The following is a 22,208-nucleotide window of genomic DNA, read 5'->3' as shown; positions in this document are numbered from 1 at the left end:
AGAAGGAGAAAAGGGATCATGAGCCAGGGAATGTGGGTAGCCTCTAGAAGCTGGTCAAGGCGAAGAAACAGATTCTCTGCTAATAATGTTCAAACTTGGGGACATTTGTGTGATTGATATTGCATTCCTTGTGCTATGCTCTGGTTTTGTACTCACGGAATATTCCTGGAGAGCTTGACTGGACAACTGAACAGGGCATAGCTGACGATGGCAAAAATAGAGTAAACGACATAAAATAGTTTAATTTTATAGTTACTTTATGTCTTATTTTGACAAAAGTTTCTGGAACCAACCTCGGGAGCATCTTTTCCATTGTGACCTGATAGATGGGCAAAAGTCCTGATAAATATTGGGAAGGTGGCCACAGGAAAGTGAGGGGCAGGACTTCTCTGAAGGCACTGTAGTCCCTTTCTTCAAGGAGACAGCCATGTATTAGTTGATCAGACACTTGACTATTAGCTCCCATTAATTTTAGTTATTAATAATTAGTTGTGATCCAAGGAAATGTGATATAGCCATGAATGTGATCATGCATGTTCATTTTTTTCACAGATGTTCATAAAACGTTGATAGAAAAAGAAGGTAATAGGGGCACCTGGGTGGCGCAGTCGGTTAAGCGTCCGACTTCAGCCAGGTCACGATCTCGCGGTCCGTGAGTTCGAGCCCCGCGTCAGGCCATCAGGCTCTGGGCTGATGGCTCAGAGCCTGGAGCCTGTTTCCGATTCTGTGTCTCCCTCTCTCTCTGCCCCTCCCCCATTCATGCTCTGTCTCTCTCTGTCCCAAAAATAAATAAACGTTGAAAAAAAAATTAAAAAAAAAAGAAAAAGAAGGTAATAGAACAGTATGAGAATATTTGACAACTTTTATTTGGAAAATTTGGGGAAGATATATAATAAATATTTACAATGTCAATATCTGGGCAGTAGGCTTTCAGGAGAGGTATTTTCTGTTTGCTTATCAACATAACTTTTTTTTTTTTAACAATGAACTACCTGTACTATATAATAACACATGTTATTGTAACACATGTAAATGTATAACACATGTAAATGTATAGAAACACTAATGTGAACTTTCTAGGGTCAGATTTCCATTAATAGCTGTGCAGACATGCTGGGGATATAACAATTCCCCTTGGAGCCTCAGAGCTGGTTACCCCCAATGGCAGACAAAAGTAGGAAACTGACCTTGGTTGAGAAATACCAGCCACATTTCTCATCAGGACATCCTGAAAACCTTTCAAACACTTATCCGTGAAGTATGTTTGCCCCATCTGGTTCTTAATAACCCTCCAGAGATAGGAGAGACAGCCACAATCCCAGCCCAGGCTAAATAATTATACAAAGAGAAAAACAAATGGCCACCTTGCTCTTGGAGTGATAGATACCATTCCAGGACCAATCCTGAACTTTGCCAGCACAAGACAATGTTCAAGAAAGGCTTAAACTTAGAAGCTAACTAATGCCACAACTCAAGGTGCTCAGAATGCTTGAAGTCAAGTGATTGAGCAATTTATGGAGAATACCATATTTTACCTCATCTGTAACTACCTGTTGAAGATTACCCTTGCATTGCAGTCCTGGTATATAATGTTCGATGCTAGTCCTCTGATCCCAGAACTCATTGTTGCCTATGTAGGACATGTCATAGAAGAAGAGAAAGTTGCCGTAAGTGAAGATGGACTGAAAGCACTTGTAATTCTCTCCAGTGGAGATATGTGAAGGGCTCTTCATGCCTTGCAGAACACCAATAGGGTTTTTTTTTTTTTTAATTTACATCCAAATTAGTTAGCATATAGTGCAACAATATCTTCAGGAGTAGATTCCTTAGTGCCCCTTACCCATTTAGCCCATCCCCCCTCCCATACCCCTTCCAGTAACCCTCTGTTTGTTCTCCATATTTATGAGTCTCTTCTGTTTTGTCCCCCTCCCTGTTTTTATATCATTTTTGTTTCCCTTCCCTTATGTTCATCTGTTTTTGTCTCTTAAAGTTCTCATATGAGTGAAGTCATATGGTATTTGTCTTTCTCTGACTAATTTCACGTAGCATGATACCCTCCAGTTCCATCCACGTGGTTGCAAATGGCAAGATTTCACTCTTTTTGATTGCCAAGTAATACTCCATTGTATATATATACCACATCTTCTTTATCCATTCATCCATGGATGGACATTTGGGCTCTTTCCATACTTTGGCTATTGTCGATAGTGCTTCTATAAACATGGGGGTGCATGTGTCCCTTTGAAACAGCACACCTGTATCCCGTGGATGAATGCCTGGTAGTGCAATGGCTGGGTCGTAGGTAGTTTTTAGTTTTTTGAGGAACCTCTATACTGTTTTCCAGAGTGGCTGCACCAGCTTGCATTCCCACCCCAGTAAGGTTTTTAGGGCGGGAATAGGACAGACTGTACATGTATGTGGGACACCCCCTCAAATGCGATTTTGCCAACATTCAGGACTGGATGTTGAATTAAGACCTCACCACAGCTATAGAAATACCATGGAGTTGAAAACTCTGAGGAGGTTGGCATTGCAAAATATCCTTATTTGACTTAGAATGGACTTTATATCATCAGTTCAGATACATTTGTTGACTAAAATGGCAGACACTGAGTACAAACTTTTTGTTGATACCAAAAAGAAGCACATTCAGCTGAATTTCCTCACCGCTGCTTTTAAATCACCAGAGACTCTATTGCAGAGGCTTAGACTTCTAGCTCCAATTTGAAGAAATCAGCAGTAGCAGTTCGAGAACAAAACACATAGTTATGTGATTGAACTATAATCACCCATTGGGAAACAGAGTTTCAGGCTTAAGTTGATAGAATTGTTTTAAGTACTGTGTTTGTAGTATAGTAAAGATATAGAAGGCAAGATTTGATGTATAAGTACTTTATTATAATATTTGTCTTTTATAGTAAACAACAAAACAACAACAACAACAAAAGCTATGTCAATCTTAAGGGTTTTTTTCTTCAGTTGCTTAGATTAAGGGAAACTGGGCTAATCCATCCTGGTTTGGAATGTAAGGCTTTCAAATCTAATAGAGTCAAAGTTTCTTATGAAGATCTTCAAAATTAAGTTGTATAATCTTAGGAATTATCTGTATATGCATTGAAACGGGTGTTACTGGATTTGTGGCCAGAGCTATGATATAATAAATTCATTTACAAGTTTTCTTTCTCTTCTTGAAGTAGAATTATCAGCAGCCTTCTGATTGTGGTATGAAAACACACAAAAGAAAACTGTATGTATAACATAAAACTAGACTTTAAAGGATACCGTCCGATACCACTGTTTGTACCAAAAGCATTTGTTTAATGTAGGACACTTAAGAGAGGCATGACTCTAAATCGATAGCTGTTGAAAAGAAAGGACATTTTGTACAAAATTAGCAACCTATTTTACAGTAATTATGTTGTATTGGTGTTAGCACTGTTTGTAATTTTTTAAAAAGCAGCTTTCCTATTGTTTCTATCGTACACGACTCTTCTTTCTCTAGCAAGACCATTATAAAGAGGTTGTCCTGGGGCGCCTGGGTGGCGCAGTCGGTTAAGCGTCCGACTTCAGCCAGGTCACGATCTCGCGGTCCGGGAGTTCGAGCCCCGCGTCGGGCTCTGGGCTGATGGCTCAGAGCCTGGAGCCTGTTTCCGATTCTGTGTCTCCCTCTCTCTCTGCCCCTCCCCCGTTCATGCTCTGTCTCTCTCTGTCCCCAAAATAAATAAACGTTGAAAAAAAAAATTAAAAAAAAAAAAAAAAAGAGGTTGTCCTACTCAATTTGCATTTACAATCAGACCTTCCTAGTCTGAGAATCACAGAATTACCATTCTCGGTGATACAAAACTTTGTTTAAAAAGTTTTTTTAAATTAAAAAAAAATTTTTTTTTGGCGTGTATTTATTTTTGAGACAGAGAGAGACAGAGCACAAGCGGGGGAGGGACAGAGAGAGAGGGAGACAAAGAATCCGAAGCAGGCTTCAGGCTCTGAGCTGTCAGCACAGAGCCTGACATGGGGTTTGAGCTCACAAACCTGCGAGATCATGACCTGAGCCAAAGTCAGACTCTCAACTGACTGAGCCACCCAGGCGCCCCTAAAAAGTCAGTTTTTGTATAAGTGTTAAATTCTTATATTATTCACAAGGAGAAGTCTTATTTCATCATCTATGGTCTCCATAGATGTTGTCATCTACCAAAGACATCTTCAGAAGTTCAAAGGCCAATGGCCAAGTAGAGAGGTCTCAAATTTTAAGATAATCCGTACATCAAAAATTTTTGCTGATTTCCACCTCAAACAAAACTTCACCAGACTCTGAAGTATATGAGCGTCAATGGCCACTTACAATTTTTTAGAATATGTTAAGTAAGTTTAGAAGCTAAGGTGGTATCTTTGAGTGCTTGGTATATAACCAGTGACATGAGATCTCAACTGGTAGGAGCCCCAAAACATTTGAAATAGTGTCTCAGGCAAGAAATCTTAAAAAACATAGTTAAGGTAAGTTTTTGTTTTCCAACAGCCAGCAGCTAATTGAATAATGGTTCTACGTTTCAGCACTCTAGACACCAAGCTAGTGAAACAGAGCACCTCTCTCCCATAGTGACAAAGAACAGTTGTGGGTCTTAGCTCTCGCTAGCTCTGGATCCCAACTTTCCTTAGGATCTGGAGATGGACAGCTGGTGCCAGGTGTGTGCTGAAAGAATTCCCGGGAAACTCATGGACATAGGTAAATTCACAGTAAACCTGATTTAAGTTCCTGCGTGGCCAAGAAATTTACTTTTTGCCTATAGATGTTTTGAAGCCCCAGTAGGGGTCTACCTTTCAGCTTTTGCTCCTAACTGTTCACTTCCTTTAGTGAGTAATGATCATTATCAGCATCACCAGTAACACTTTTGGTCTTCCTCTTTGCTAGGTATTGTGCCAATAATGCTGATATGTGGTACTTATCATTTTTTGTTCTCATAGGACCCTGAGGTGGGTGTTAGCCTTATCTTCGTTCATGAGGTTGAAAAACGGTTTCGGTCGTTCCTGTTTCACGCAGGGGCTATGTGGCACAGTCCGGTGTTGAACCTGGGCAGTCTGACTCCACAGCCTACTATCTTAACCGCTTTTCTACCAACCACTCCACTCAATAAAGGAAAAAGGATTCATCGTCTTTGGACATTTCACAGATTACCATTATGCCAGTGTTGTATTCCTCACCACCAACTAAGTAACCATATCGTCTTCTCTAAGAGCTCCTCTCTGTTTTATAAAATATCTTATTCTTGCTCTAGGCATAAACACTGGGGAGTGGGGGAGGGTGCTGCAGAGAAAAGGGGGCCTTCTCACCCCTGGAGAGCTGATTAATTTACAATTAGCAAAGGCTAAAAGGTCCTTTTCTGAAACTTTTGCTTGGGGGCCTAGAATTAAAACTTAGTCGCCGAATCCTGTCTCTTTTTTGAGGAAGAAGATCCATCACTGGGTCTCGCGTTCCCTCTTCACAGCTCAACTGAGACAGGCCCCTGATGTGGAGTTTTAGGGGAGCCTCTGCCGGTCATCTTTTATATAGTTTTTTTGTGCTGATTCTCAAAACTTGATCTTTTACTTTTCCAACCATATATTATAAAAATAAATATACAGAGAAGATGAAAGCATTTGAAAAAATAGGGCAGTGGACAGCCATAGACCCATCCTCGCTTAGACTCAACCCCCATATACCTGCTACCTAGTTGTTAACATATTTTGGCATATTTGAATTTATAGCAACCCATCACTACTAAATACTGTAGTGTATATCTTCTAAGAATAAGAACATTCTCTTACATAATCACATATGCTTAGCATATCTAAGAAAATTTAAAATATTACCCTAATATCATATAATATGCAGTCCACATTCAAATTCTCCCATTTGTTTCAAACGTGTTTCCTATGACTGATCTCTTCTAAACCAGTTTAAGACAACGTATATGCTGGTTGCGTCTCGTTAGTGTTTTTTATTCTAGAAGAAACTTTCCCTATCCCTCCTTTGTGTGTGTGTGTGATGCCAGCATTTTTGAAGATACTGAGAAGTTTTTGTGTAATGTTCCACATTCTGTATGTGTTGGATTGTTGACTCTTGGAGTCATTAACCTGTTCCTCTAGCCCTTATAGTTGCTGTAAACTTAAGGTTTGAGGGTTTGAATAGGTTTTGGCAGAAATATTTCAGAGGTGATGCTTTTGTGCTTGGGGTACATGATGTCAGGTGTGTTATTCTAGTGTAAGATGAGATCTTGCCTTTGTAAAGACGTTTTGTTCTCCTTGAAATTAGCAAGACATCTGTGGGTTACGCTTTGGCATCCTTAAAATACACTCTTCTACTGCATCTTTTCATCTGATGGCTTTATAATCCATTGATGATCCTTCCGTTTACCCTTCCATCTCCATTGACTGGCTTTCATTCTTCTGTAAAGAGTTTAAAATAATTATTTTTCTCCATGTGGTTATGACACCAACTTATCGTGTGCTTTTAACTGGGGGGGGGGGGGGGATTTCATTTATTTTAGTTTTTTTTTTTTTTTTTTAACTTTTTATTTATTTATTATTATTATACCCTTTTAGAAGAGGGAAAAAGAGAGCAGGGGAGAGAGGCAGAGGGAGAGAGAGAATCTCAAGCAGGCTCCCCTCTCAGTGCAGAGCCTGACACAGGGCTCGATCTCACGACCCTGGGAATATGACCTGAGCCAAGATCAAGAGTCAGATACTCAACTGACTGAGCCATCCAGGTGCCCCTAGGGTTTTTCTTTTTGACCGCTTTTACCTTTTTATAAAAAGAACACTTACAGAGTTCAACGGTTTTTTTGTTTGTTTGTTTTAAATTTTTTTTTTCAACGTTTTTTATTTATTTTTGGGACAGAGAGAGACAGAGCATGAACGGGGGAGGGGCAGAGAGAGAGGGAGACACAGAATCGGAAACAGGCTCCAGGCTCCGAGCCATCAGCCCGGAGCCTGACGCGGGGCTCGAACTCACAGACCGCGAGATCGTGACCTGGCTGAAGTCGGACGCTTAACCGACTGCGCCACCCAGGCGCCCCTATAGAGTTCAACGTTTAAAGTATATGACAAGATAGATACCCCAAAAAATTGAAAGCAAGAACTGGAACAGAAATTTGTACGCTCATGTTTAAAGTAGCGTTATTCACAGGAGCCAAAAGGTGGAAGGAACCCAAGTGCATATTGATGGATGAATGGAGACACAAAATGTGGTACATTCACACAATAGAATATTATTCAGCCTTAAAGATGAAGGAAATTCTGCCACATGCTGAATGGATGAACCTTGAGGACATTATGATAAGTGAAATAAGCCAGTCACAAAAAGATACCTACTGTATGATCCCACTTCTACAAGGTACCTAAAGTAAAAAATTCATAGAAAGAGAAAGAATAATGGTTGCCAGGGGTTGGGGGAAGCACAGAATGAAAAGTTGTTTAACAGATGCAGTTTTAGTTCTCAAGATGAGAAGAATTTTGAAGATTGAACGCACAACAATGTGAATGTAGTTCACACTACTGAACTATACATTTAAAAATGGCTCTGATGGTACATTTCCTGTGATGTGTATTTTACCAAAATTAAAATTTATTAAATTAAGAATAAAAGTATACAGACTCAAGGGGCACCTAGGTGGCTCAGTTGGTTATGCATTGGACTTTGGCTCAGGTCACGATCTCATGGTTTGTGAGTTCGAGCCCGCATCGGACTCTGCACTGACAGCTCAGAGCCTGGAGCCTGCTTCAGAGTCTGTGTCTCCCTCTCTCTCTGCCCCTCCCCACTCATGTTCTGTCTCTCTCTCTCTCTCTCTCTCTCTCTCTCTCTCAAATATAAACATTAAAAATTTTTTTTTAAAGTACACAGACTCAGAATGCCTTTACTAGTGAATTCTACAAAACATTTAAAGAATTAAGGCCCATCCTTATCAAATTCTTCCAAAACCTTGAAGTGGAAGGAAACACAGCCAAACCCAATTTATAAGGCCAGCATTACCCTTATACCAAAGCCAGATGAGGACACTACAAGAGAAGAAAATTACAGGACAATATCCCTGATAAATGAACATAGATGCAAATATCCTCAACAAATACTAGCAAACTAAATTCAACAATATGTTAAAAGGATCATACACTATGACCAGGTGGGATTTTTTCCCTGGGATGTAAAGATTATCCAACATTAAGGAAATCAATAAATGTGAATTACTACATTAACAGAATGAAGGATAAAAATTGTATGATCGCCTCAACAGATGAAGAAAAAAAATTTGACAAAATTCAGCATTTGTTCAAACTCTCAACAGGGGCGCCTGAGTGGCTCAGTTGGTTAAGTGTCTGACTCTTGGTTTTGGCTCAGATCATGGTCTCAAGTTTTTGAGTTCAAGCCACATATCAGGCTCTGTACTGACAGTGCGGAGCCTGCGTGGGATTCCCTCTCCCTCTCTCTCTCTGCCTCTCCACTGCTCATGCTCTTTATCTCTCTAAAGAAAGAAACTTAAGGGGCGCCTGGGTGGCTCAGTCGGTTAAGTGTCCGACTTCGGCTCAGGTCACGATCTCACAGTCCGTGAGTTCGAGCCCCGCGTCGGGCTCTGTGCTGACAGCTCAGAGCCTGGAGCCTGTTTCAGATTCTGTGTCTCCCTCTCTCTCTGCCCCTCCCCCGTTCATGCTCTGTCTCTCTCTGTCTCAAAAATAAATAAACATTAAAAAAAATTAAAAAAAAAAAAGAAAGAAACTTAAAAAACAAAAAAGCTCTCAGCAAATTAGGTATAGAAGGAATGTATCTCAACATATAAAGGCCACATATGATCAATCCACACCTGACAACATACTCAATGATGAAAAGCTGAAAGCTTTTTCTCTAAGATCAGGAACAATACGAGGATGTCCACCCTTGCCAATTCTATTCAATGTAGTGCTGAAGTTCTAGCCAGAGGCATCAGTCAAGAAACGAAAATAAATGACATTCAAAGCAGAAAGGGAAAAGTAGAAATGTCTCTGTTCACAGCTGACATGGAATAATATACAGAATAGCCTAAAATACCAGCAAAAAAAAACCTGCTAGAAATTATAAAGACAGCAAAAGCAAATATATAAAAATCAATTCTATTTCTATACAGTAACCATGCACCATTTGCAAAAGAAAGAAAACAATCCCGTTAAAAATTTTTTTTTTCAACGTTTATTTATTTTTGGGACAGAGAGAGACAGAGCATGAACGGGGGAGGGGCAGAGAGAGAGGGAGACACAGAATCGGAAGCAGGCTCCAGGCTCCAGGCTCCGAGCCATCAGCCCAGAGCCCGACGCGGGGCTCGAACTCACGGACCGGGAGATCGTGACCTGGCTGAAGTCGGACGCTTAACCGACTGCGCCACCCAGGCGCCCCAACAATCCCGTTTAAAATAGCATCAAAAAGAGTGAAATACTTAGGAATAAATTTAACCAAGGAGGTAAAAGATGCTCAGCCTGAAAACTATAAAACACTGATGAAGTGAAGAAGAAACAAATAAATGGAAAGATACCCCATGCTCATGGATTGAAAGAATTAATAGTGTTCATACTGCCCAAAGCTATCTACAGATTCAGTGCAATCTCTATAAAAATTCAAATGGTATTTTTCACAGAAATAGAAAAAAATCCTTTTTTTTTTCATTGTCAAGTCGGCTAACATACAGTGTAGTCTTGGCTTCAGGAGTAGATTCCCATGATTGATCACTTAACATACAACACCCAGTGCTCATCCCAACACTTGTCCTCCTCAGTACCCATCATCCATTTTCTCCACCCCACCAACTCCCAACCTCCCACCCCCATCAACCCTCAGTTTGTGCTCGGTATTGAAGAGTCTCTTATGGTTTGCCTCCATCTCTGTTAAACAATCCTATTTTTGTAAGGAGATTATATGGAATCCCAAATTAAAAAAAAAAAAAAAGACCCTAAATAGCCAAAACAATCTTGAGCAAGAGGAACAAAACTAGAGACATCACACCGCCTGATTTCAAACTATATTACAAAGCTATAGCAATGAAAGCAGTAAGATGTTGGCATAAAAATAAACGTTAGATAAATGGGACAAAATAGAGAGCCCAGAAATAAATCTGCATGTATATGGTCAATTAATTTTTGACGAGGGCACCAAGATTGCAAAATGGGGAAAGGATAATGTTTTCAATGAATGGTGTTGGGGAAACTGTGTAACCACACACAGAAGAATGAAATGGAGCCCTATCTTACACCTTAAAGAAAAATCAATTCAGAATGGATTGAATGCTTAAATGTGAGCATTAAATAAAACTCCTCAAAGAACACATAGAGGGAAAGCTCCTTGACATTGGCATTGGCAACGAATGATTTTTTGGGGTATGACACCAAAAGCACAAACAACAAAAGCAAAAATAAACAAAACATAAAATTAGACAAAAATACACATCAAACTAAAATGCCACAGCAAAGAAAACAATCAGCAAATTAAAAGGCAACCTGTAGAATGAGAGAAAATACTTGCAAACCATGTATCTGATAAGAGGTTAATAATCAAAATATATAAAGTACTCCTACAACGGAACGACAACAACAACAAAAAAACTTCATCAAAATACATTTTAAAAAGGGAAAAGGACTTGAATAGGCATTTCTCCAAAGAAAACATACCTGTGACCAACAGGTATGTGAAAAGGTGCTCAACATCATTAATCATCAGGGAAATGCAAATTAAAACCACGAGATAATATCTCACACCTGTAAGGGTGGTCGTTATTATAAAAGCAAAAGAGAACAAGACGTTTGTAAGGACGTGGAAGAAAGGGAACCCTGGTCTGTTGGTGGGAATGTACAGCGATACAGCATTTATGGACGATAGTGTGGAGGATCCTAAAATTTAAAAACAGGGCTATCATATGACCCAGCAATCACACTTTTGTGTATACATGCAAAAGAACTGAAAGCAGGGTCTTAAGGAGAAATCCACCCTCCCATGTTCACTGCGACATTATTCACAATGCCAAGATATGGAAACAACCTAAATGTTCATCAACAGATGAATGGATAAAGAAAATGTAGTGTCGGGGTGCCTGGGTGGTTCAGGGAGTTAAGCTTCCAACTCTTGATTTTGGCTCAGGCCATGGATCACCATCGTGAGATCAAGCCTGGAGTAGAGCTGCATGCTAGGCATAGAGCCAATTTAGGCTACTCCCCCTCTGCCTCTGCCCCTCCATTGCGCTTGCGCTCTCTCTCTCTTTTGCTCTCTTTCTCTCAAACAAAAATGTAGTATATACATACAATGGAAAATTATTCTGCCTTTAAAAAGGGAGGAAATCCTGCCATTTGCAACAACACAATGGATCTGAAGGACATTACTCTGAATAAAATAAACCAGACTTGGAAAGACAAGTAATGAATCATCGCATTTATATATAGAACCTAAAATAGTCCAATACATAGAAGCAGAGAGTAGAATGGTTATCAGGGGTTAGGGGGAATAGAAGGCGGGGAGATGATGATCAAAGGGTACAAAGTTTCAGTTACGAAAGATAAATAGAATTTCTCCTAGATAGCCTGGTGCTCATAGCTACAATACTGTATTGTATATTCAGAATTTGCTAAGAAGGTAGATCTTGTGTTAAGTCCTTTTATTACACACACATTATCATTGCCATCATCATTATCATCATCATCATTGTCATGAAGGGTGTAGAAAGAAACTTTGGGAAGTTTTGGTTGTGTCTATGGCCTTGATGGTGGTGGTTTCATAGGGGTACTTATGCCCAAACTCCCCAAGTCGCACATATTAGATATGTACAGCTTTTCATGTGCCAATCATACTTCAATAAAGCAGCAAAATAAAGTGTATTAAAAGATATACTTAAGAGGGGCGCCTGGGTGGCGCAGTCGGTTGAGCGTCCGACTTCAACCAGGTCACGATCTCGCGGTCCGTGAGTTCGAGCCCCACGTCGGGCTCTGGGCTGATGGCTCAGAGCCTGGAGCCTGTTTCCGATTCTGTGTCTCCCTCTCTCTCTGCCCCTCCCCCGTTCATGCTCTGTCTCTCTCTGTCCCAAAAATAAATAAACGTTGAAAAAAAAATTAAAAAAAAAAGATATACTTAAGAGAAATCTCACTTCCCACCCCTCTTCCCCTCTATTCCCATAGGTAACTATTTTTATTCATTTCTGATTTGTCTTTCTGGAGCTTTATTTTACAAACTTAAGGAACTACATATATGCATTCTTCTTTTCCCTCCTTTCTTACATATAAAGTAATGCAGAATGTGAGGTATAGATCCAATTTTATCCCTTTGCAGAAAGATTATAATGAAGTAAATGAATTCATAGCTTTGTATGTTTTAGATGTTATAGAAAAGGTATCCCCTCTTACTGATGGGAACAGTGGAAGTCACACACATTTCTGCAGTAGAATCTCTGGCAACTTTTATTTCCACTGTTACTCAAATGGAGAAGACTGTTCCTCGTGCCCATGAGCAGGCAGACAGATGCACACGCACTATATTTAGTTCTGTAAAGAAACAAGATGTTTCGATTTTGATAACGATTATCAGGTTCTTTTTTTTAATGTTTATTTATTTTGGGAGAGAGAAAGAGCAGGGGAGGGCCAGAGAGAGAGAGAAGAGAATCCCAAGCAGGCTGTGCACTACCAGCGCAGACCCCAGTGTGGGGCTCCATCCCATGAACCACAAGACCGTGACCGGAGTCTCAACCAAGAGTCTGAGCCTCAACCAACTGAGCCGCCCAGGTGCACCAATTATCATCAGTTGATAATTGACATTAGTCTCTTTGTCAAGGTTTCTACACTTGAGTTTGCTTTTTCTAATGACGTTGATGATAAAACTTTAAGAAAACAACCAACGTCTGCTACTCAAAACAAATGCATAAGACCCCAAAATACATCAAGTGAAAATGACATAACTGAAAGAAGAATTAGATAGCTCTGCAGTTATAGTTGGATATTTCAATGCTTCTCTCTTAATGACTGATGAAGTAGACAGAAAACATACAGAATCAGCTAGCTAGGCAGATCTTATTAATGATAACTGCTGTTTCTCTGCTTAAGTTCCAGCTTCTTTGACTACCAATCTCACTTGGCTTTGACTTACCAATCTATTTACTTACCAATCTTCCAGATGCCTGGCATGGAATGTGCGTAACATGGTCTTTCAGCTTCTCATCGGTTGGGAACTTGGAGAAATGAGAGCGTGAAAGCTGCATAACCAGCAATGCAGGGTATGGAGAACACGTTAAATGATCAGTCGCTTTCACTCTGACTTGTCCCAAGAACTGACCTGATTGAAGAACATTTCAAGCAACCCCCATCATCACTGTAAATGTGAGTCATCACCATCATCATCATCATCATCATCATCATCATCATCATCATCATCATGAAGGGTGGGCCAACCTGAACTACTGTGCTTACAAGGACCTTCAAGGACCCTTTAAAGAATTAGAGTTGCTCCCTCCTTCATTGTCCTAGAAATCCCCCACCAAGTTCTCCAGAACCCCATCAGGAAATGAAAAGCTTTGACTTTAACCTTGCAAGAATTTACACAGTAGCGACAACGCCCGGAACCAGACTGGAAGTGTGCGCCCAAATGGAAGATCTAACTCTATGATAATCAGGAAGTCCCAAAGCTCTCCTCTAAGTCACTCTGGTTCAAGTTCGTACACCTCAGAGCTATTCCAATGATTCAGGAAGTATAGCAAACTCATATTTTATCTTCTCTTGTTCTCACTGAATAGCAAAGGTCAAGTACCAAGCCTAGAAGAAATACCATGGGAGCGTGTATGCTAGCGAATGGGTCGTCTGGGAAAGAATGCCTGACTCGTTATGATTTAACAATGGGGCATAGAGACACGTCCCAGCCACAGGTTCCCAACAGAATTGTTTACAAAGGCTGAGCATTTACCTGAGGCCATGAGATAATCAACATTCAAGGCATGGCAATTCATGTTTTGGAGGGTTTTGAGGAAAATAGATTACATAGGTCTGGTTGTACCTTGGAGGACCAGTCCAGAACAGAAAGGATTTTGAAGATAGAGAAATCTGTGAATATTGGCACTGAGCAAAAGTTTCTTTACCAAGATTCCTTAGAGAAGAGTCTATTTTACCAGTTTCTAGTATGTGGCTTATATTCTAAAAAGTAATTGTAGACCATTTTTGTAACTTCTCTACATGAGTTTTCAAGTTTTGTATGGGATAACTTTTTAAATGCCTTTGGAAATAGAAATTAGGAGGCTGACACATGTTCTTCAAGAGAATAAGCAATTGACCTTTATCCCATTTAACCAAATAACATATAAGGTAAATATAAAAACATAAAACTGAGGCATGTGTAAGGAGGCAACACTGAGGCTGGTGCAAGTCATCAGCTGCTCAGACTTCTAAGCTGTTGGGCTCCTTTGGTTTCCTTCTTTAAATCTGTCTTTTCCAGAAAACAGTGAGACCCACGCCGACTATCACATAGCAGAGACCTTGCGGTAGACCTAGGAGGTTTAATTTTTCTGTTAAACTTAGATAAATATAAGGAGATTAAAGGCCTCTTCAAATGTTAGGCAGAGCCATTGTCCAGAATGGAACGTACTTGCCATGATAGGCTGCCTTTTTCCTTTGGAGCTGTCCCAATCATAGTATATGAAAAGCAATAAGAAAGACTCTGACACCTGCACTCAAGGAGGCTGGGAACACAGAGGAACCAAGAGCTTTTCATAGTTATTGAAACTAAACAACTAAGTGTGTCAGACGAAGTCATAATACATGCTGCCTCCCTCCCCACCATAAAAAATCCGTTTTTCTGGTTTTTGATTCAAGTGCACACAAGTCTGCAGAGTAAGAAAAAAGGAGAAAGTGAAGAAGGAAGCTCGTACGGCAATTTTGTCCAAAATTGCTCTGTTTATATTCCGTGCTTACTAGGTTTGGTGCTAAGAAAGAGTTTTCCAACAGTCAGTCTGCGTCCTAAACTAGGCCGGAGCACTTCATTTTGGCCCTTGGGAGATTAACCGGCCACTTGAATGCTGATTTAGTGCTTAAAGAACTAAAGACTTTAAAAGTCATGGGGCTGTAGCTTGCAGAGTTTTGAAAATAAATCTTTCAGGCTGCCACGCCGGGCAATGCAGCTGCATATATTTTTAAAGGGCCAAGGTTTGTATTCATCTCAAACAGTTTCTGTGAATTCCAAGTAAGAGAATGTCGTCAAATTATAGTATACGTTCCTCCTGCAAACTTTCACCCCCAAAGAAACTAATCCGAGGACATTTTTAAGCCTATTAGTTAATGTGAATGCATATGCTTCGTGTCCCATTGACGCAGTGGACACAAGTAACATAGTTTGTTATGGGGCAAAAAATATGATTGACGAATGACATTAAAGGAAATGTCTGTTCAGGAGGATGAAGTTAAAGATCACTCTCCTTTCACCCCAGAAAAATTTCTGTTCTAGTCTTTGCTGGCGGTAAGGGGAAACCCAGTTAAAATCTCATTAAAGAACCATCCCAACATCACAAGGGCTTAAAAGAAAGACTTAACATATTAATTTGCAGAACAAAGCCCGCCCAGGCCTACAAACAATCTATTAGCACACTTGGCAGTGTGGGGCTTTAACACCCAGTTATTACTACAACCTCGGGAAGCCGGGGCCTTCCCCCATCCTCACCCCGCCCCCAACCCCTTTGCACCTGGACCCTGGTTTTTGTGTGTGTGTTATGAAGAGGGTTATTTTGCCATGGAGAGAGGAGGACTTTCATGACTTCAAACATGGACATTAGATCAAGTTTTTATCTTCTCCCATAATCCTGTCTTTGATGTCACCAGACTGAAACCTCTCAGAATAGAAAGGGGGCGATGTGAAAAGAGGCCTAGTTAATTTATATGTTTAAGTGCTGCTGCCCTAATTCGCAGGGTAGCGTTTTCATTGTCTTCTGCTTTGCATCCTAAAGGCAGGCTTACACCAGGCAATTACGAATGGCCCTTCTGAACAAATAATTGAAATTCACAAGTTGTGGGGTAGGGTGAAACAATGTCTGGGTTGGAGGTGTGAGGTCATACATATTCCCTCGGGCATTATTCAAGTTACAGACATTCTCCTTCCAGGATGAGTATTTGTCTTACATTAGCTGTATTGGTGACTAAACAGGTAAACTATGTGTACTAAGGATTAAATAATCGTGGGGAGTCACTCCTTACAAGGCAATCAGGGACCTGGGGCTCTGCCCTGTGGAAACAGCAGATTCTCCAGGAAACGTGGGGCTCCAACATGGCTGTCCAGTTTCAAAAATGGAACTAAATATAAAATGGATCCGAGTTCTGGAAAACGAAGTCTTGGGGTTAAGAAAAATGGTGACCTGTGGAAATTCTGAGTTCTACCATCCAAACACTGTATCTTTTCTACACAGCCAGGCTAGTGTCTACAAAGGAAGCTTGGTGTGAATGTTCAAAGACGAGCGTATTTGCACATGTGCAATTTATACTCACCCTCAGATCATTAATTAGAAATTAATTACTCCAGGGGCGCCTGGGTGGCGCAGTCGATTGAGCGTCCGACTTCAACCAGGTCACGATCTCGCGGTCCGTGAGTTCGAGCCCCGCGTCGGGCTCTGGGCTGATGGCTCGGAGCCTGGAGCCTGTTTCCGATTCTGTGTCTCCCTCTCTCTCTGCCCCTCCCCCGTTCATGCTCTGTCTCTCTCTGTCCCAAAAATAAATAAAAACGTTGAAAAAAAAATTAAAAAAAAAAAGAAATTAATTACTCCAAGCCAAATTCTGCCCTCATGTGTATGTCCAAATGGCCTAATATACTGGCATGTTCTCCAAGGGAAAGAGTGTTGCTGGCTTGTAAAACAGAATAGGATTTTGCATTATCATGAGTATTTGTTCTGCAGTTTAATTCAGCATAAGGCAGCACAAATAAAATGGGTCCTGTTCACTGAACTTCTAAAAGAATCTCTTAATAAAGTAAAGGGACTCTCATTTCTGAGTCTGTCTTACTACTCAGGGCTCCGAATTAATGGCCCCTATCACATCCTAGTGAAAAAGCCACTGAATCTCAACAGGACTGTTGTAATAAAAACAAACAAACAAAAAACGCTAATGAGGAATCTTGCCTTTCTTCCTTGTTTCTTAGTACCTATGGGTTACTGTGTGGAGTGCAAATAAAAAATATGCAAATTGAAGAGTGTGTAATGGCAGTATTTACTGCTGAAAATGGTAAATCATTTGGTGAATGAATGGTGACTTTTCTGGAAGATTCTAAACCCACCAACTACACCTGTATGAAAGACTCTCTAACCTTTTCTACCACATACAAGGAAATTTGTTGTGTTCTCCCAACAAGATTTCCTGAAGTTAAAATTTAGAGCAGCGAAAGGGACTGTCTCCTCTACCTAAAACCTGAATTAATACTGTGATCCTCTTGTATGTAATTCTGTTTTCTCTTCTTTGTTCCAGAAAGCGTTTGAATTGCCAAGGAACTCTCAGAATAGAATGAAAGGGTTGGACTTGTAGAAATTTATAGGCATCTATACCGATGTATGCAATACAGGTAAGCAAAACTAAACAAATGCAGATCTAGAAATTCATGCGATGTCGTTTGTAATCATAAATTGTAAATTTGTTCATGCCTCTTCATAGGGACTTAAATAAATATGGTGCTTCTGTGAAATGGATGGGACCATTAAAAATAATGAGTTTAGGGGTTCCTGGGTGGCTCGGTTAAGCATCCGACTTTGGCTCGGGTCATCATCTCATGGTCCGCGAGTCTGAGCCCTGCGACGGGCGCTGTGCTGACAGCTCAGAGCCTGGAGCCTGCTTCAGATTCTGTCTCTCTCTCTCTCTGCCCCTCCCCTGCTTGCTTGTTCTCTCTCTCTCTCTCCTCAAAAATAAATAAACATTAAAAAAAATTTTTTTTAAATAATGAGTTTAGCTCCAGAGATGGTTTATGGAATTTAAACCCCTGAACATTGAAAATGTTATGGTGTTCCCGTAATGCGTAATTCCAATGTAAAATAAATTGAAACCATGAAACTCAAAACTCCTTTCGTGCTAAATCAAAAGAGCTTCTCTCTAGATTTTTTTAGATTGTGAGAGTATCTTGCAACACATTTTGTATAAATTTATCAAAGTTGGTTCTTTCCTTACGTCCTCCCTCCCTCCTCCTTTCCTTTTTTCCTTTTTCCTTTCCTTCCTTTTTTTTTTTTTCCCTTTCCTTCCTTTCTTTTATCTGCCTCTGCTTTGCCAGTGTCCCACACAGGTGTCTATGAAGAAATGCAGCATTCGATAGATCTATATACATTTGTAGAAATTATGTGGGAGATGTGTTGTTGAGTTAAAAAAAAACAGAGATAGGGTATCATATATAGTGTGGTAATACTTATCAAAAAAATGTCAGTTGTGAATGCCTAGAAACATTTATGGACGTACCTGTAAGCGACTGATAATGGTAACACTAAGAAATGGGATAGGATTGTGGGGAACATGGGAGAGATGGGTATTCTTATTTTTCACTTAACCCTTTCATACTATTTTAAGATGTATTTTATCATTAGGAGGTTTTTTTAATATTTTGAAGAAAACTTAAAAGGTGAGGAAACTGGGAGCATAAAATTTTAAAAATCCCATTGGTGTGGATATAGCCGCCTAGATGAAGCCCCTAGACTTGAGGGTTTCTAGCAGCCGACGCTCAAACACCTGAATGTGAACGAAAATCACAATGTGAATTCTTCCAATTCCAGCAAGTGGAATGGATCTACTCTGAAACGACTTGGGGCGCCTGGGTGGCGCAGTCGGTTAGGCGTCCGACTTCAGCCAGGTCACGATCTCGCGGTCCGGGAGTTCGAGCCCCGCGTCAGGCTCTGGGCTGATGGCTCGGAGCCTGGAGCCTGTTTCCGATTCTGTGTCTCCCTCTCTCTCTGCCCCTCCCCCGTTCATGATCTGTCTCTCTCTGTCCCAAAAATAAATAAATGTTGAAAAAAAAATTAAAAAAAAAAAAAATGAAACGACAGAATTTCCATTTTCCCTACCATTTGGGTTTGGTTGCTTGAGACAAAGACTTTAATGATCCTCAGTTTTTCTGAGTCAATAGAGAAAACAAGTATTGGAAAACCAAAAGCAGAGCAGGATGGAACAGTGGTCAAGAGCAAGGCCACGACAGAGAGCCTGCGTTTGAATCTTGCCCTCAATACTTACTAACTTTGTGACCTTGGGCAAGTTACTTAATCTCTCTGTTCCTCAGTGCCCTCCTCTGCATAATGGAAATAACAGTTCTCATCTCAAAGCATTACTGGGAACATTAAATAAGACTATGTACTATGATTGGCACCATTGCTGTGCACATAATAAGCACTTAATAATTACTGGCTACGATTACAGATTTTTTTAATCTTGTTATTTATTTATTCATTCATTTATTGAGAGACTGCAAGTGCATGCCTCATGTGCATCTAAGTGGGGGAGGGGCAAAGGGAGAGGGAGAGAGAGAATCTTAAACACCTCCATGCCCAACACGGAGCCCAAGGCAGGGCTCATCTCATGGCCACGAGATCATGACCTGAGCCGAAATCAAGAGTCAGACGTTTAACTGATTGAGCCACCCAGGTGCCCCAAGATTTTTTTTATCTGAGTATGTTCTAGGAGTGACATCCTCACATAGAGAATCTGATTGAATCCACAGAGCAAGAGACAAGAGGTTCCGAAACCTGAGTGACAGTCCATGGGACTGGCCATGGATCATTGTAGCACATATTTTATTCTTTGGTTTTCCACAGATCTGAATGTATTTATTAAACAAGTTGACTTAGTACCCAGTACCTTCCATGACTGAGACCCCATCCTCTTGTAGAAATTTCAGATGGATGGGCTCAGCACAGGGGACCACCTCAGGGGAGGATGGGTAGGCCATATAGCATGAGACCTTACAGCTAGCATCATCCGTAAGTGAATTTACAAGACCCAGACTCCGAAACTTGATCAGTGTTTTATGGGGGGAGTTCACTTTATTTGCACTCCAAAGCCTGATATATAAAACCAAACCATGGGAAATATACCTGTGATATAGACGAGGTAACTCATGTTGCATGACTAGAGTGGGCTCCATGTGAATGATCTACATGGGAAACCAAATTAGATGGTTGGTTGATGGTTGTGGACTCAGACCTGGGGGAGCTGTGCGTACAAATGTGGTGCATTTTTACAGATCTCTTGCAAAGATCCATTCTTGCCCAAATGGCTGAGGAAAAGCCAGGGGCTGAGATTCCCTCTAGGACTGAAGTTAGATAGATGGGCTCCTTTTCTTTAGCTGATATAACTGTCAGCCCTTCCCAGACTGACATTTCTTTCCTTCAATATATTAATACGGTGCCTTCTGTAAGGTCTGGACAAGCACGATCTCTTTTGGGGAAACTCCTAAAGGAGGAGTACTCTGAGTACTCATCATATAAACCATTTTATAGCTTAGTTCTCAGATGATAGATTTTTTTTTCTTTTTTGGGGATTAAAGCCTATAGAGCTGTGCTTCTCAAACTATCTATAGTGAAAAACTATAGATTTTTGTATAGTCCCCACCCCCACCCCAGTGCACTGTGGACTGATATTTTTGTTCAATACAATAAAAGTGTCACAATTATGTCACTCTGCTATAAACATTTCTAGACCGTCTCTGTCACTTTTTGTACTTCCCTTTTGGGACTGGTAACAGTTCAAGGACCACTGCCAGTCCACAAACCAGGCTTTGAGGAGCACCACACCCAAATTACATATTTGGTTGAATTTTACAGTATTTTTTAAAATAAACACTGATTTCCTAAACATATGTTTCTCCTTATTTCCTGAGCATACAGTAGGCTGTTCCCCCTTCTCCTTTAACTAAGAGTCTCTTTCTTCTTTTTTTTTTATCCTCACTTCTAGAAGTCCTGGTAGGTTTCTGAGGGTCTACTCAAGTGATAACTCAGCTGGACAGACTTTCCTCCTCCTCAGACCAAAGTAGCACTTTGTGTCTCCCAGATTACATGACAGGGTCTTAGCTGACACATCCCAGAAGCAGACTCTGAGTCAAGGATTCATGTACAAAGAAAGATGATTTCAGGAAACAATCGTAGAGGGGAACACAGCCAATGACGTGTTTATTATTTAGAATGAATATAAATTCAAGCAGGGTTCACATATGTGATTTTATTACCAGATGTCAAGTGAGTAGGGTATCAGCCTTCACACTTCAGAAGGAGTCAGTAAATAGATTAATTCTTAATATTTTCTTTAATTGAGAGACGTTGGCTTTCTTGCAGTTGAACCCAAGCACACCATTAAACTGACTGCATATCCCTGGACGGATAAGCTCTCTGTGAGCGTGGCGTCCTCTCAGGTGCAGGTAGTAAGTCACTGTTCTAGGCGGAACAGTGCTTCTCAAACTTTAGTGTGTGCACATATCACCCTAGCATCTTGTAAAAATGCAGATTCTGATTCAGTATATCACAGGTAGGGTCCTGGATTCTGCTTTCCTGTCCAACATCCTAGTGATGCTGAAGCTGCCGGTCCTGAGACCACATTTTGAGTAGCAAAGGCACAGGTATTAGAATGAACTGTGTGATCTGTTAGGTTGCTGGCCCATTGAATACCCTTGCTGTAAAACATCTGAAAAGGCTTCAACTTCACGTCCACTGCTATGTTGGAGCCAGTTCATACCAGCTCCCAAGAGCCAGTTAAATTTTCAGGGATTTCACAAGCCAATTGTTAACACAACTGGTAGCTACAAATCAGTCATGGAGGAAATATTTACACCATAGAAATAGGCAAATGCTACAGAACAGGGTTTGTATTTTTTAGAGAGCCAGTACGTCAACATTTGCTTGCTTCCAACCCTCAATACTACCCTGCCCTGTCAGGCACATACCTAGACTGCTGTGAATATCCTTTGGTCCTAAGTGGGGTGTGGGTTAGGGAGGAGTACAGAACATAAGAACACAAAAATCTCTAACCAGAAATCACCATGGAAATACAGGGCTAGGTGGTGGCTTTTGTTGTTGTTGTTGTTGTTACTATTAGTTTGTTGTTCAGAATTTTTACTATGAAAATATTTCAACAAAGCAAAACTGTCTGTTATACTATTATCCATAAAAGTGGAAAGCCTGAAATATTATGTAGCCATTAAAAAAGTATTACTAAGGGGCGCCTGGGTGGCGCAGTCGGTTGGGCGTCCGACTTCAGCCAGGTCA

General features: G+C 40.6%; 2 long non-coding RNA genes and 1 pseudogene across 2 annotated transcripts in view; 2 read left to right on the top strand and 1 right to left on the bottom strand.

Moving 5' to 3' along the window:
- Positions 1 to 207: 207 nt before the first annotated feature.
- Positions 208 to 4,746, top strand: LOC121013538 (replication factor C subunit 5-like; annotated as a pseudogene).
- A 1,206-nt stretch (positions 4,747 to 5,952) lies between these two features.
- LOC121013558 (uncharacterized) lies at positions 5,953 to 13,774 on the bottom strand. The gene is made up of 2 exons (XR_005782770.1): positions 13,128 to 13,774; positions 5,953 to 6,420 (listed from the first exon to the last, which is right to left on the bottom strand). It is a non-coding gene; the product is annotated as an uncharacterized LOC121013558 (long non-coding RNA).
- Positions 13,775 to 13,916: 142 nt separating this feature from the next.
- Positions 13,917 to 22,208, top strand: part of LOC121013557 (uncharacterized) — a 53,576-nt gene continuing 45,284 nt past the window's right edge. Inside the window, exons 1-2 of the long non-coding RNA XR_005782769.1 lie at positions 13,917 to 14,316; positions 17,452 to 17,545. This is a non-coding gene — a long non-coding RNA (uncharacterized LOC121013557). The remainder of the gene's footprint in view (positions 14,317 to 17,451; positions 17,546 to 22,208) is intronic.

Source organism: Herpailurus yagouaroundi, unplaced genomic scaffold (genome assembly GCF_014898765.1).
Source record: "Herpailurus yagouaroundi ecotype Mexico unplaced genomic scaffold, PumYag 199, whole genome shotgun sequence".
Taxonomy (NCBI): Eukaryota; Metazoa; Chordata; class Mammalia; order Carnivora; family Felidae; genus Herpailurus; species Herpailurus yagouaroundi.
The sequence above is the reverse complement of the archived record's forward strand: the minus strand, read 5'-3'. Positions and strand labels throughout refer to the sequence as shown.